General features: G+C 44.7%; 1 pseudogene; it reads right to left on the minus strand.

The window, feature by feature from the left end:
• Positions 1 to 585: 585 nt before the first annotated feature.
• Positions 586 to 1,521, minus strand: LOC123397418 (annotated as a pseudogene).
• Between the last annotated feature and the right edge of the window lie 10,163 nt (positions 1,522 to 11,684).

Here is an 11,684-nt window from a genome sequence, read left to right on the forward strand (position 1 = left end):
CCTGCAGCCGCCGTCGCCCGCATGTAGGGGCCCCGCACCACCCCTCGGCTGAGGGAGAGAGGGATGCCTCCGCCACCGCCATCACCCCCGAGCGTTTGCCCAGCGGCGTCCCCCGACGGCAACGGAGGGAGGAGACGATGGGCGTACAGGAGTTAATTCTTTGTTCATCATCACAATACAATTACGACGACACCTTGTGTACCATGACAATGAGATACATAAAAGCTAGACTAGTATATCATCTCTTGGACCATGTCTTGGATGGATGCATGATCTAATCGATTGCATGCGGGCTGATCCATCCATGCATTATTAACTAGTCAAGACTTCAAAAGCTCAAGAACCGAGAAATCGACTATATAACAAAAGACTAATCAATTAATCTGCTGCGCATGCATGAATTGCTGCCTGTTTCATCACAGTACAATTAACAACATCTTGCTTGTTCAAGACATACATCAAAGCTAGACTATACCATTGAGCTACACTAGCTTCCATTCTAATTATATCCTGCATCATCTCTTGGCTGCAGATTTCGCAGTCTTGGATGGTAGTTTTGTCCCTCACGTACGTGGTGTGCAAGTATCAACTCTGGCAGGAGACGATCGGAGTAGAGCATGCCACAGCCGTGTCGTCGCAGAGGCCGAGCAGCTCATCCAACATGCACAGGAAGGTGTGGTCTTCATCCTCTGCAGCGCCTTCTTGGAGTTGGAGGTCGTCGGACAAGACATGATCATCCGTCACCTCGGACGACATGAACCCGCCTGGATCCACGCTGCCGTCGTCCACTAGTCCGGACGGCAACGTCTCGCCTTCGTCGGACATGAACCAGCGCTGGGTCTCCTGGACCTGGAGACCCCCGTGTTGCTGGATGATGGGTTGTTGGCGGCGTGGGGTCTGGGGATGTGGAGCCTCGGGATGTTGGACGTCGTCCGCCTTCCTTTTCCTGGAACCAGGGGCACTGATTACCTCCTCGTATGTCGTCTCACTCCTGTGACGAGACACGCAGACCTTGCAGAGCACCACGCCGTCTTGCTTCTTGTCGTCGCCGTCGAGGTCGTACTCGGTCATGCACCAGCCGATCCTCAGTTTCTCGTTCCCTCCCGGCAACTTCTGAACGTAGCTGAGGTTTCGTCTATTGCCTACGCGGTTGCCATGCTTGTCTAGCACGGGGATCCCGCCCTTCTCCGAGTGCCAGTAGTAACCCTCGCCGGCGGCAGGGACGGCGCGCTGCCGCTTCCCGTTGCTGCGGCCGTCTTTGGTCTTGTGGTAGTGCGCCGGGGTGAAGAAGTACCACTCGCCGCCTTTCCCGTTGCTCCTGTCCGTGCCCCGCGCGTGTGGATACATCTCGACGAGGTCGCCGGGGGCGGCGGAGCAGACGTCGGCCTCGTGGATCATGTCGTCGGTGAAGATGCCGTCCGCTCCAGAGTCGATCCGTGGGCGGAGGTACTTGGTGATCAGCAAGTCTCCTGCCGGGTTGAAGATGTAGCCGGCGGGAAGATGGAGCTTGCCGTCGGCCATCGCAATTCGCAGATCACCAAGGTACGAGAGATGGATGGATCGTGCGCGTGTGTAACCCTGGCCTGGCTAGCTCCTTGCCTTGCCTGCGTACCTAGCTAGCTTATATGGATGGTACGACATACATGCACCTATGATACATGCATCTTATATATATGGATTCGGCTGGCTTCCATGCTTATTCGGATTCAAAGAAAGATGCGTGATCCAAGTTTCCAACCGTACCAATCCGTTTGTAAAATGGACCGTACCGGCTCTCCATTGGATGCAATGCATGCTTGCGTGCGCGTGGGTCTACTTTTTTTTCTTCTGAAATACATATGAGTGTGCGTACTATATTATAACTAGTATAAAAATGTCAGTACCACTAATAGAAAAAGGGTCTATATCCCCGGTTCGTTTGGGCCTTTAGTGCGTGAACCGGGACTAAATAACCAGGGCTAATGACCCTCCACGTATTATGAACCGGGGCTATTTCTTCGTTGTTTTTTTAGCACTTTTTAGGGTTTAGGGTTTTGCACTAAATTAGATGGGCTAGTTTGCTGCCCCCTATTTTTCTATTTATTTGTTTTGGACGCCGTCTGGCCTGGCCTACTTGTGTTTAACGACCTACGAGAAAGTTTCAATGAATTCAACCCATTTAGCATGTCTACGGTTCAGTTTTGCTTGACTTTAAATATGTTTCAAAGATTCATGATCACAATGTATGACAAATTTTTTGGGCTATAAATAATGTTGCCATGTTTTCAAAGTCCGAACAAGAGCATATAATTCCTTATCATAAGTAGAATAATTCAGACTAGGCCCACTTAATTTTTCATAAAAGTATGCAAGAGGTTTACCATCTTGTAATAACACACAGCAGCAACAACACGTCTATCTTCAGGAAATTGCAAGCATGTAAAACGTTGCTCTGTTTCTAACTTTCAAGTAAGATATATATCAGGAACATATCGACCATCAAACGTAAGAATATTCAATTTAAGTTTAGGGAGATGGCCATGATCCCGTACCTGAGGGTGTGGTGCATCCATACCGTTGCGATTGTATCCATGTGGACGACCGGCGACTTGTCGGGGTGGTTGTTGTTCCTGGAGTTGAACTGGAGCAACCTCTCCCTCATCATCGTAATCACCATCATAATCATCATCATACTCCTCATTCTGCCCAGCCACAGAAACCTCGGTAGTAGCAGCAACAGGAGAAGCAGCAGGACCAGCAGAAGAAGTAGGAGCAACAACACCCAAATTCTGCACTTGGTCAATATGCACGCGTCGCGCTCGTAGCCGTTGTTGTGGTTGAAGAGGGACAACACCTGCAGCTGGTGGTGGTAAACGGGCAAGCACCTCACCAAATTTGGCGTTCATCTTGGTGTCGAATTTCTTCTCCATACCTTCAAGCTTGTCCATGGCCTCTCCAAAGGTTGTCACGAAATCCTGTACCTGGTCAGACATCATTTGCTGAAATTTATCATGGAGCTCCCGGTTGGTCAGGTTCTCCCAGTCGATCTCCTCGTCGTGTGATCCTGGCATGGTTAGCAACAATAAGAAACCAGAAGAATATGATCCTACAGACTACTAGGAAGTGGTTGTGGTGGTGGTGGTGTGTCATAAATCCGTCAAGCAAATCTCAATTTCTTACCAATTCTTACCCAGCAGCAGGTGGCGATCGGCAACCGGTGTAGTCAAAACTCTCAAAGCTTGGATAGAGTGTTTGCGAGGTGGTGTCAAACACACGATTTAGATGTATGTGGAGCTGAGAAGGCTTATAATGTGGTAGCAAGAAGGGTCAGCAATAATCAGTTCAGAGATGCAAAATTTAAAAGACGCTCAAGGACGGTACCGTGCTGGTCCTAGGCTAGACCGTACTAGAGACGCGAGCCTAGAACACCAACGAAGTCACGACGACACGTACTAATCAAGGGAAGAGCCACTCTTATTTTTTTCTCTTTTTTTCTTCAGAAAATCACTATAATGACGAGTGTCTCAAAACTCTTTCCAAGGACCAAAAACAGGATAAGCACGGATTTTTTTGGACAATTTTTTTTTATTTCTGGAGCAATTCGGGGCTGCGATGACCAAAAATTGCGACAAAAATCACTATGATGGCGAGTGTCTCAAAACTCTCTAAAAAGCCTAACAAAACGATAGGGATTTTTTTCACCCCTCTAAATTTTGGCCTAAAAAGTGCTCTGGAAAGCATGTCAGACATTTTTTTCCCGAAACCTACTCAGGAAAGGAAACGCGAAACCGAAAGCAAAAGTATCTTGAAGTTCACCTAAAGCGGAAAGGATTGTGGTGGATATATGGTGGTGGTATATGACAGCAAGGATAATGGTGGCGTGGTGGTGGTATATGGCAGCAGCGATGATGGTAGCGTGGAGGTGGTATATGGCAGCGATGAAAGATGGTGCGGTGGCGGCGTGACAACCTGTGAACAAAACTCAAAACTTTAAAGAACTAGACACTAAGACCAGCAACTCGACACGATGATGTAACCGCAATTTCAACAAAGCAAACTACTGAAATGACTATGCAAAGGCTCAGATTGGTTCGGATATGATGATCTAACCCTTATTCTGATGGTTTTTTCATGGACTAAAGGTATGAAGAGCAGATGTGATCGAACTATGAAAAACTGGTAAAATCTCACCGAGCAACCTGGAAATCTGATACCACTTGATAGAGGCGAAGTTGTCCCTATCTTTCGATGAGATCGTGGGTATCGTTTTGGTAGAGTCAACTTTGACGATTTGACTACGAACGATTGAGACGTCACACCTTAGCAATCGCTAAACCAACTCGATAGGTTATTGACCATGCCGGAGCATGATCAACGTGACGACGAAGGTCTGTTTCCTGCACGCAAACGAAGAACAAGCAAGAAACTAAGATGCAATCAAGATATTGCGAATATAAGATGTCGGCGATGCTAGATCGACACCTATGGGGATCAACGTGATACCCTTGTGATCGTAGGACGGGAAAAAATAACGTCAAGAGCAGACCAAACGATCAACACCTGACAAGTCTTTTTACCCAGGTTTGGGCCGCTTACGCGTAAAACTCTACGTCTTCCTCGTCTGATCGTATTAAGCGTTCTTTTGTTGTTCGTTTACAGTGATGATAATTGTCTTCTTGGCCAATCTCAAAAAAGGCTAACCTCTTGTGAATGAGCTAAGGGCCTCCTTTTATATGCAAAGGGGTCACCTACATTGCTCAATGGTAGGTTCATAAGATGTTAGAGTGAACCTACAGCGGTCCTTATCCATTTACCGCTGTCACGTGCATTAAATGCACATCTTGTCCATGTCAGCTAAGTGCTGGTGAAGACATGTGTCTAGGTGTTTCGACACCTGGACGCCCCGATGGCGCATGCGGAATGCGCTGGAACACGGGGGAGTGGTGGTACTATGGCAAGGGCGGTCGCCCTGTGGCGCGTTGCCAGGTAATCCAGGCAAAAGGGTGCTTGTCGGGGTCTTGGTGCTTCATCCCGGCAAGGAAGCTTGCCGGGGGCTTCGGCTGTCTTCCCGGCAAGGGGGGGGGGGGGCTCGCCGGGGCCTTGTGCTAGGTGTGTTCATCACGTCCGTTGGATGGACGTGGCCTTGGGTGTCTTGCCGGCAAGACAGGCTTGCAGGGGCCTTGGATCTCTCGGGGGCGAGTCTTGTGTGGATTCCACCGTGCCCTGCCGGCAGGGGCTCTTTGTGCCCGTGCACAAGTTTGGGGCACTAGAGACCCTAGTCTTTAGTGCATCGACATAAGAGGAAAGCTTTATTGATGAAGGTGGGGATCTGTGACGTCTTTGTCTGGTCGTAGAACACAAACGAAGAACGCAAAGTTGCAGCTATGGCGAACTTGTAATCTATACAAAACCCAACTCTAAACGGTGCCCTAAGGGCTGTATATATGAGGGAATAGAGAGGCAATTTCGTGACCCTTGGAGGAGGGGTCCGGAAACAGCCCTAAACTCGGTTTCCTCACACATACGGACTCTAAATATAGCCTATATTATGGAATTTCGAAATTACATGGGCCTGGCCCAAAAATAAGGTGGCGCAACATCTGTAATAACCTATGGACGGAATTTATAAAGTGACGTCTTGAATATTTCGTCCAAAGCCTTCATGCTCTCCTTATGGTGGCTTTAAAGTGCGAAAATCACCAGTGGAAGCTCCATTGTTCTCTTCCACGCGTGCATCCAAACCCATGACATGATACACTCTGTCATACATAAGCCTCATTGTCTCTTTTCTCAAAACAGCCACCATACCTACCTATCAAGGCATTTCCATAGCCTTTCCGAGATACATTGCCATGCAACATCCACCATCTCATGACTTGATCTTCATGTCATACATGCTTTTGCTTGATCATAGAGTCACATGCTAGTTGGGCCTTGCCCTCATTACTGCTACATGATGCGCTAGTATCATTGCATATCCTGCTACACTGGCAGAGGCATACATTTGCATACATCATGATAGTCTTCACTTGTCTTTATGTTGATTACTTCTTATAAAGTGTGATGATTTTTCTTTCTATTCATGTAAAACATAGAGTGTTGCCCTTAAGTGAGGAAAAGATCCCAAAGTGGACAATACAAAAGATCCCAAAGAGGACAAATGAGAGATAAAAAGAAAGAGCCAAAGAGGCCACAAAACATAAAAAATAAATAAAACTAAAAATAAAAAGAAATAAAAAGAGAGAAGGGGGCAACACTACTATTCCTTTTTTAAAGATCCACACTCGTACTCCATTACTATATTGGTACTACATAGATATTATCATTCATGCATAACTATGTGGGGACCCTTACACTATAGAACTTGGTTTGCATATTCTAATGAGGAGCCTCCTCAAATGAGCTCTAGGTCTTCATGAGCAAACAAGTTGGATGCACCCCCACTAGTTCCATTAGAGAGCTTACCTTAGCTGATATGTGCATCTGTTACATGGCAATCCCTACTCCTCACATCATATCTATTATTTGGCTTTCTCTCGCCTATGGTTATCCTCATTGATGTGAGCCTTTCACACCTTTTTGTATTCCTTCCCCATCATTATTCCATTTTCCATTCTAAGTGCCAACATATCTTGCTTACCCTCATTCATTGCATGAGTGCTCAAAATCAAAAGGGAGAGGATCATTTTGACTTGTGCCTGACAAGTGGTCTGGGGATGAGTCAAAATAAGATTCCGAAGGAGATTAAGTCCGAGGTTTAGTAGATTGAGTTCTCAATTAACAACCCATCTCCCACTTCTTGCACGCAAACACCATTTGAAGACATTCGAGTCACGGACAACGAGAGCTCTTGCACCTTTGTGTTCTTATTTTGCTAAGTTCAATACTAGATATAGATTCTTGCTTGTTATTGTCTTGACTTCAATTACATATCTCACTTGTTTTACTTTGAAATTCTTATATGTGTGTTAGCATGTCACCACAGAAATTATTGTATTATCATTTATCTACTCGAGGATGAGCAGAAATTAAGCTTGGGGATGTTGATACGTCTCAAACGCATCTATAATTTCTGCTTGTTCCATGATCTTTTGGGTGATATTGTTATATGTTTTGCTATAATTTTATATCATTTTACACATATTTGGACTAACCTACTAACTCAGTGCACCCAGTGCCACTTTCTATCCGCAGATGTCTATTTTGGAGGGCTTTTACCCAATTTTCCGAAATCCAAAAGAATCCAGAAAAAATAAAAATAAAAATCAGCGAAACAGAAGCTTCCGGATCACCGAAGGAGGGCTAGAGGGGGGCCAGGGGTCTCCCAGGCGGCCTGCTGGCGCGGCTAGGCCCTAGGCCACGCCAGGAGATCACCTGGGTTGGACCCACCTCCTCCGGTGCCCTTCTTTGGCCTATATTTGGAGTCCCGAGAGGAAACCCTCGCAGACTTTCTAGAATCATGAATTTCTCCATCGTTCCGCCGCCGCCGCGCTTCCGAAATCGGGACCGTCACGAGACCTCTTCCCCGGCACCCCGCTGGAGGGAGGATTGACCTCCGAAAGCTTCTCCACCGCCATGGACGCTCCCCGGACGTGACGTGAGTAGTCCTCCTTGGACCATGAGTCCATGACTAGTTGCGATGTGATGTCTTTTCTCCAATCTTGTGCTTTAACGGTTACTCCTTGTGAGCTGCCCTACATGATCAAGGCATCTATATAATTCTCTTGCTATTGGTATGCTCGGTTTGTTGGGATCCGATGGATAATGAGATTATGTTCAGATTGTTATGAGTTATATATTTGATTATCCTTTTATATTATGTTCCTTATTAATTCATGCATGTTCTCCGTTGCTTTTTATTGCTTTGGCCAAGTAGTAAATCGTAACTCCAAGAGGGAGCATTATGCATGATTGTGGGTTCAGGCCCCTCGATGTCTAGCTTGAGTGACAGAAACATGAGACTAGGGGATGTGCTTGTTGCCACCAGGGAGAAAACAACGGTGCTTGTGACCACGGTTGCAAGGATTGTTTATCTTACGCATAATTCGTTAATTTAGTTGTCTGTTGCTTTGAGTTTACACTTTGGGTGGGGCTCGCAACTTAATACCGGAGAGATGTTCTGGATAGATATCTCAAGGTGGATGATTCGTAAGTAGATGCTAATGAATAAACGGTCTACTTGTATTGGCGTACTGCCCATTACTATTGAACCTCTAACTATCAAGGAGCATAATTAGCATTGCGGTGCGATCTTAATTCTGTCAATTGCCGAACTGTGATTTGTTTACCCTAGCATAGTTGTTTATCGTCTTTTGGGAGAGAGACATCACTAGTGAACATCATGTGACTCCGGTCCATATCAACATAATTATTTACACCTCCATCATTTACCACTTTCATTTACTTTTCCATTGCAATCACTATTATCTTTCCGCTTGTGTTTCGATCCTTTGCAAACTACAAGGCCGGAGAGATTGACAACCTCTGTGTACTCGTTGGGAGCAAAGTTATTTGTTGTGTGTGCAGATCCACGTCTTCTGCTAGCGTCAGGGTGGAAGACACCTACTTGTTGATCCTAAGAGTCCTCCTGGTTCGATAAACCTTACAGTCTCTGTGTGATGGAAATTTGCTGTTGACTACATCTCGACCTTTTACTTGGGGTATCCAACAAGGAACGAGAAGTATATCCATCAACTCGTCATCAACATGTGGTAGCAGAAATCTGACAACTCATGATAGGTAGAGTTTTTATTCCTTAGAAGATTAAGCATGAGTAGAATAGGGTAGCAGATCGGCTGGCTTATTAGAGTCGTATAAAGAGTACTACTGTTGTATCGCTTGAGAGAGGACCACGATGCATGGAGAAAATTTTGACTCTCAGTTGTAACCCTATGAATACCCTTCACGAGCGCAAAAAAAAAAGAAGATGTGATACACATGTATTAGCACAACAAATTATTTTTGCTTGAGGGAAAAAACAGTATAACGACTTGTGCACATACAACAACATGGGCTTGCTAGCTGTACATTCATCGACCATCCAAATAGTTCTAGATTTTCCAGTCAAACAAAAAGAAATTTATTGATAAGCAAAAACAATTATTTCTTCTATTTTTTATTTCTCCACATATTAGCTTTTACTGAAGGCAAACTTTATAATATTTGACCAAATGTATAGAAAACAATATAAACATTTCTATAACACCATATATCTGAATAACACTGACCCCTCATCATTGACCGACCCTTGACCACATGTCACTGATGAGAGTTAACAATAACCGACGATTCTTGAGACTTTAGTGATAACAATCTTTTGCATTCGGCTTGATGGTTATCACAGATTGGTCTAAAGCTGGCAGGTCGGTGATAGCTTAAGGCCTGATTATACATGTTTTATTTGTAGCATCGATGATTATAAAACTGAAAAATATACGTCCTCGTAATTTTCCCACGTGATTTCCTACATAATTTTAACGAACTAGCATATGATATTGCATGGGTGATATATGAGACAAGTAATACCCTACTCTGTATTGTATTTGTTTTATTTTCACATTAATACCACACTTTTTTTACTATGAGTTTGGCTGTCAAGTATAGCAAATGAACATGTTCAATGTTTTGTGGGAATATGATTTGGACAAACATCATTGTTGTTTTGACCTTTTAGTGTAGTGCATAAAACTCTATTTCTGTAAGAGTGTTTTGTGCAGTACAACTAAAATGTCAGCTGCGGTATTACTGTTTTTTAGGTGCACTACCCAGAAAGTTTCTACCAAACCGCACAATGACTGTATCTTGATTTAGGCCTTCTTGGCAATTTTTTAAGCAATTGTAGGTTTACCACTAGCTCTAGTTTATGTACTTTTAGCCAGTTCCTATTTGGGAAGGCTGGTTCAGTGGGTACTCAGAATGTGGCAATCACAAAGAGAACCTTGCGTCATGGCTCGAAGTTGGCAATACACAAGTCCCTTTTATGTGGTGGACATTTAATTTGTGCAGTGAGTAGGCGAGTCAGTTTCGTCTATGTACTCTTTCCTGCGTGTGAAATGCTCACCACACAGAGGAGAGTGATGCCAGAAACAAATCCACTTTCCCTGTTCTCATCTGCTATGGTTGCAAAGGCAGGGTGCTAAGGAGGAAACTAGAGCAGAGGCCCTTTTGCTCTCCGGAGATGATCTGCCAGGAAAACTTCCCTCTGGGAGGGGGAAACCGAAGCCATCGTCATCACCAACACTTCCTCCTTCGTGGGAGGACCAATCTTCATCAATATCTTCACCAAGACCATCTCATCTCAATCCCTAGTTCATCTCTTGTATTAAATATTTGTCTCAAAACCTGAGATTGGTACGTATGGGTTATTAATAGTGTTGATCACATTTTGTAGTTGATGATTGTTGGTTTACTTGGTGAAAGATATTATGTTCATATGCTTGGTCAATATCATTACACCTCTGATCTTGAATATGTTGAGGAGGTGTGATTAGTTACTATTGTTCCCGAGGACATAGGAGAGGTCTTGTTATAAGTAATCATGTGAAGTTGGTATTTGTTTGATATTTTAAATATGTGTATGTTGTTGCTTCACTTAGTGGTGTCACGTGAACGTCGACTACACGATACTTCAACATGTTATGGGCCTAAGTGAAGGCATTATGAAGTAAAAAGTAGATGATGGGTTGTTTTAAGCGCGCAAAATTTGCACCTAGAATTTGTTTTTGTTATTTTAAGCGTGCAAAATTTGCACCTAGAATTTGTTATTTTAACTACCACTTTTTCCGAGGTCATATTTGGGTTCACTCCAATAGATTATTTCACATTAAAAGTGTTGAAACTCTGCACGATCGAATCATCCAAATTATTTAAAGTACAATAGTTAGATTTTGACATAATAAATGGCTTAAATTTGGTGGGACGATCATATCTTTGTAAGTGTGTAATCCTATTTTCTAAACCTCCTTTGATGAAGTTGGTGCATTATACAAACTAGAAGATTCCCCGAGGGTTCGTGCCCGAATTAGTTGAGGAACAATTAGTTGATGTACGTCTTCTCTTAGGTATATAGGATATGGAAAAGCAACTCACAAAGTTGATCGATAGAGTTTATTTAAGTCGGGTAGGTCTTCACCTCCTGATGCTCGCATTTTTTCTGAATTTATTTCACGATTTTCGACGTTACTAGATCTGATCGGAGGCCGCCGAGCAATCCACTAGGCCCTTCATACCGCCATAGATATGAAGCCGGATGACGCGCCGCCGCCGCATAGCCCGTCGCCGCCATCCGAACCAGACCAACCGCCGCACGCCGCTGGCTGTGTCCGGCAAGACCCACGTGCCTGCAGCCGCCGTCGCCCGCATGTAGGGGCCCCGCACCACCCCTCGGATGGGGGAGAGAGGGATGCCTCCGCCACCGCCATCACCCCCCGAGCGTTTGCCCAGCGGCGTCCCCCGACGGCAACGGAGGGAGGAGACGATGGGCGTACAGGAGTTAATTCTTTGTTCATCATCACAATACAATTACCACGACACCTTGTGTACCATGACAATGAGATACATAAAAGCTAGACTAGTATATCATCTCTTGGACCATGTCTTGGATGGATGCATGATCTAATCGATTGCATGCGGGCTGATCCATCCATGCATTATTAACTAGTCAAGACTTCAAAAGCTCAAGAACCGAGAAATCGACTATATAACAA

Source organism: Hordeum vulgare, chromosome 5H (genome assembly GCF_904849725.1).
Source record: "Hordeum vulgare subsp. vulgare chromosome 5H, MorexV3_pseudomolecules_assembly, whole genome shotgun sequence".
NCBI classification, from domain to species: domain Eukaryota; kingdom Viridiplantae; phylum Streptophyta; class Magnoliopsida; order Poales; family Poaceae; genus Hordeum; species Hordeum vulgare.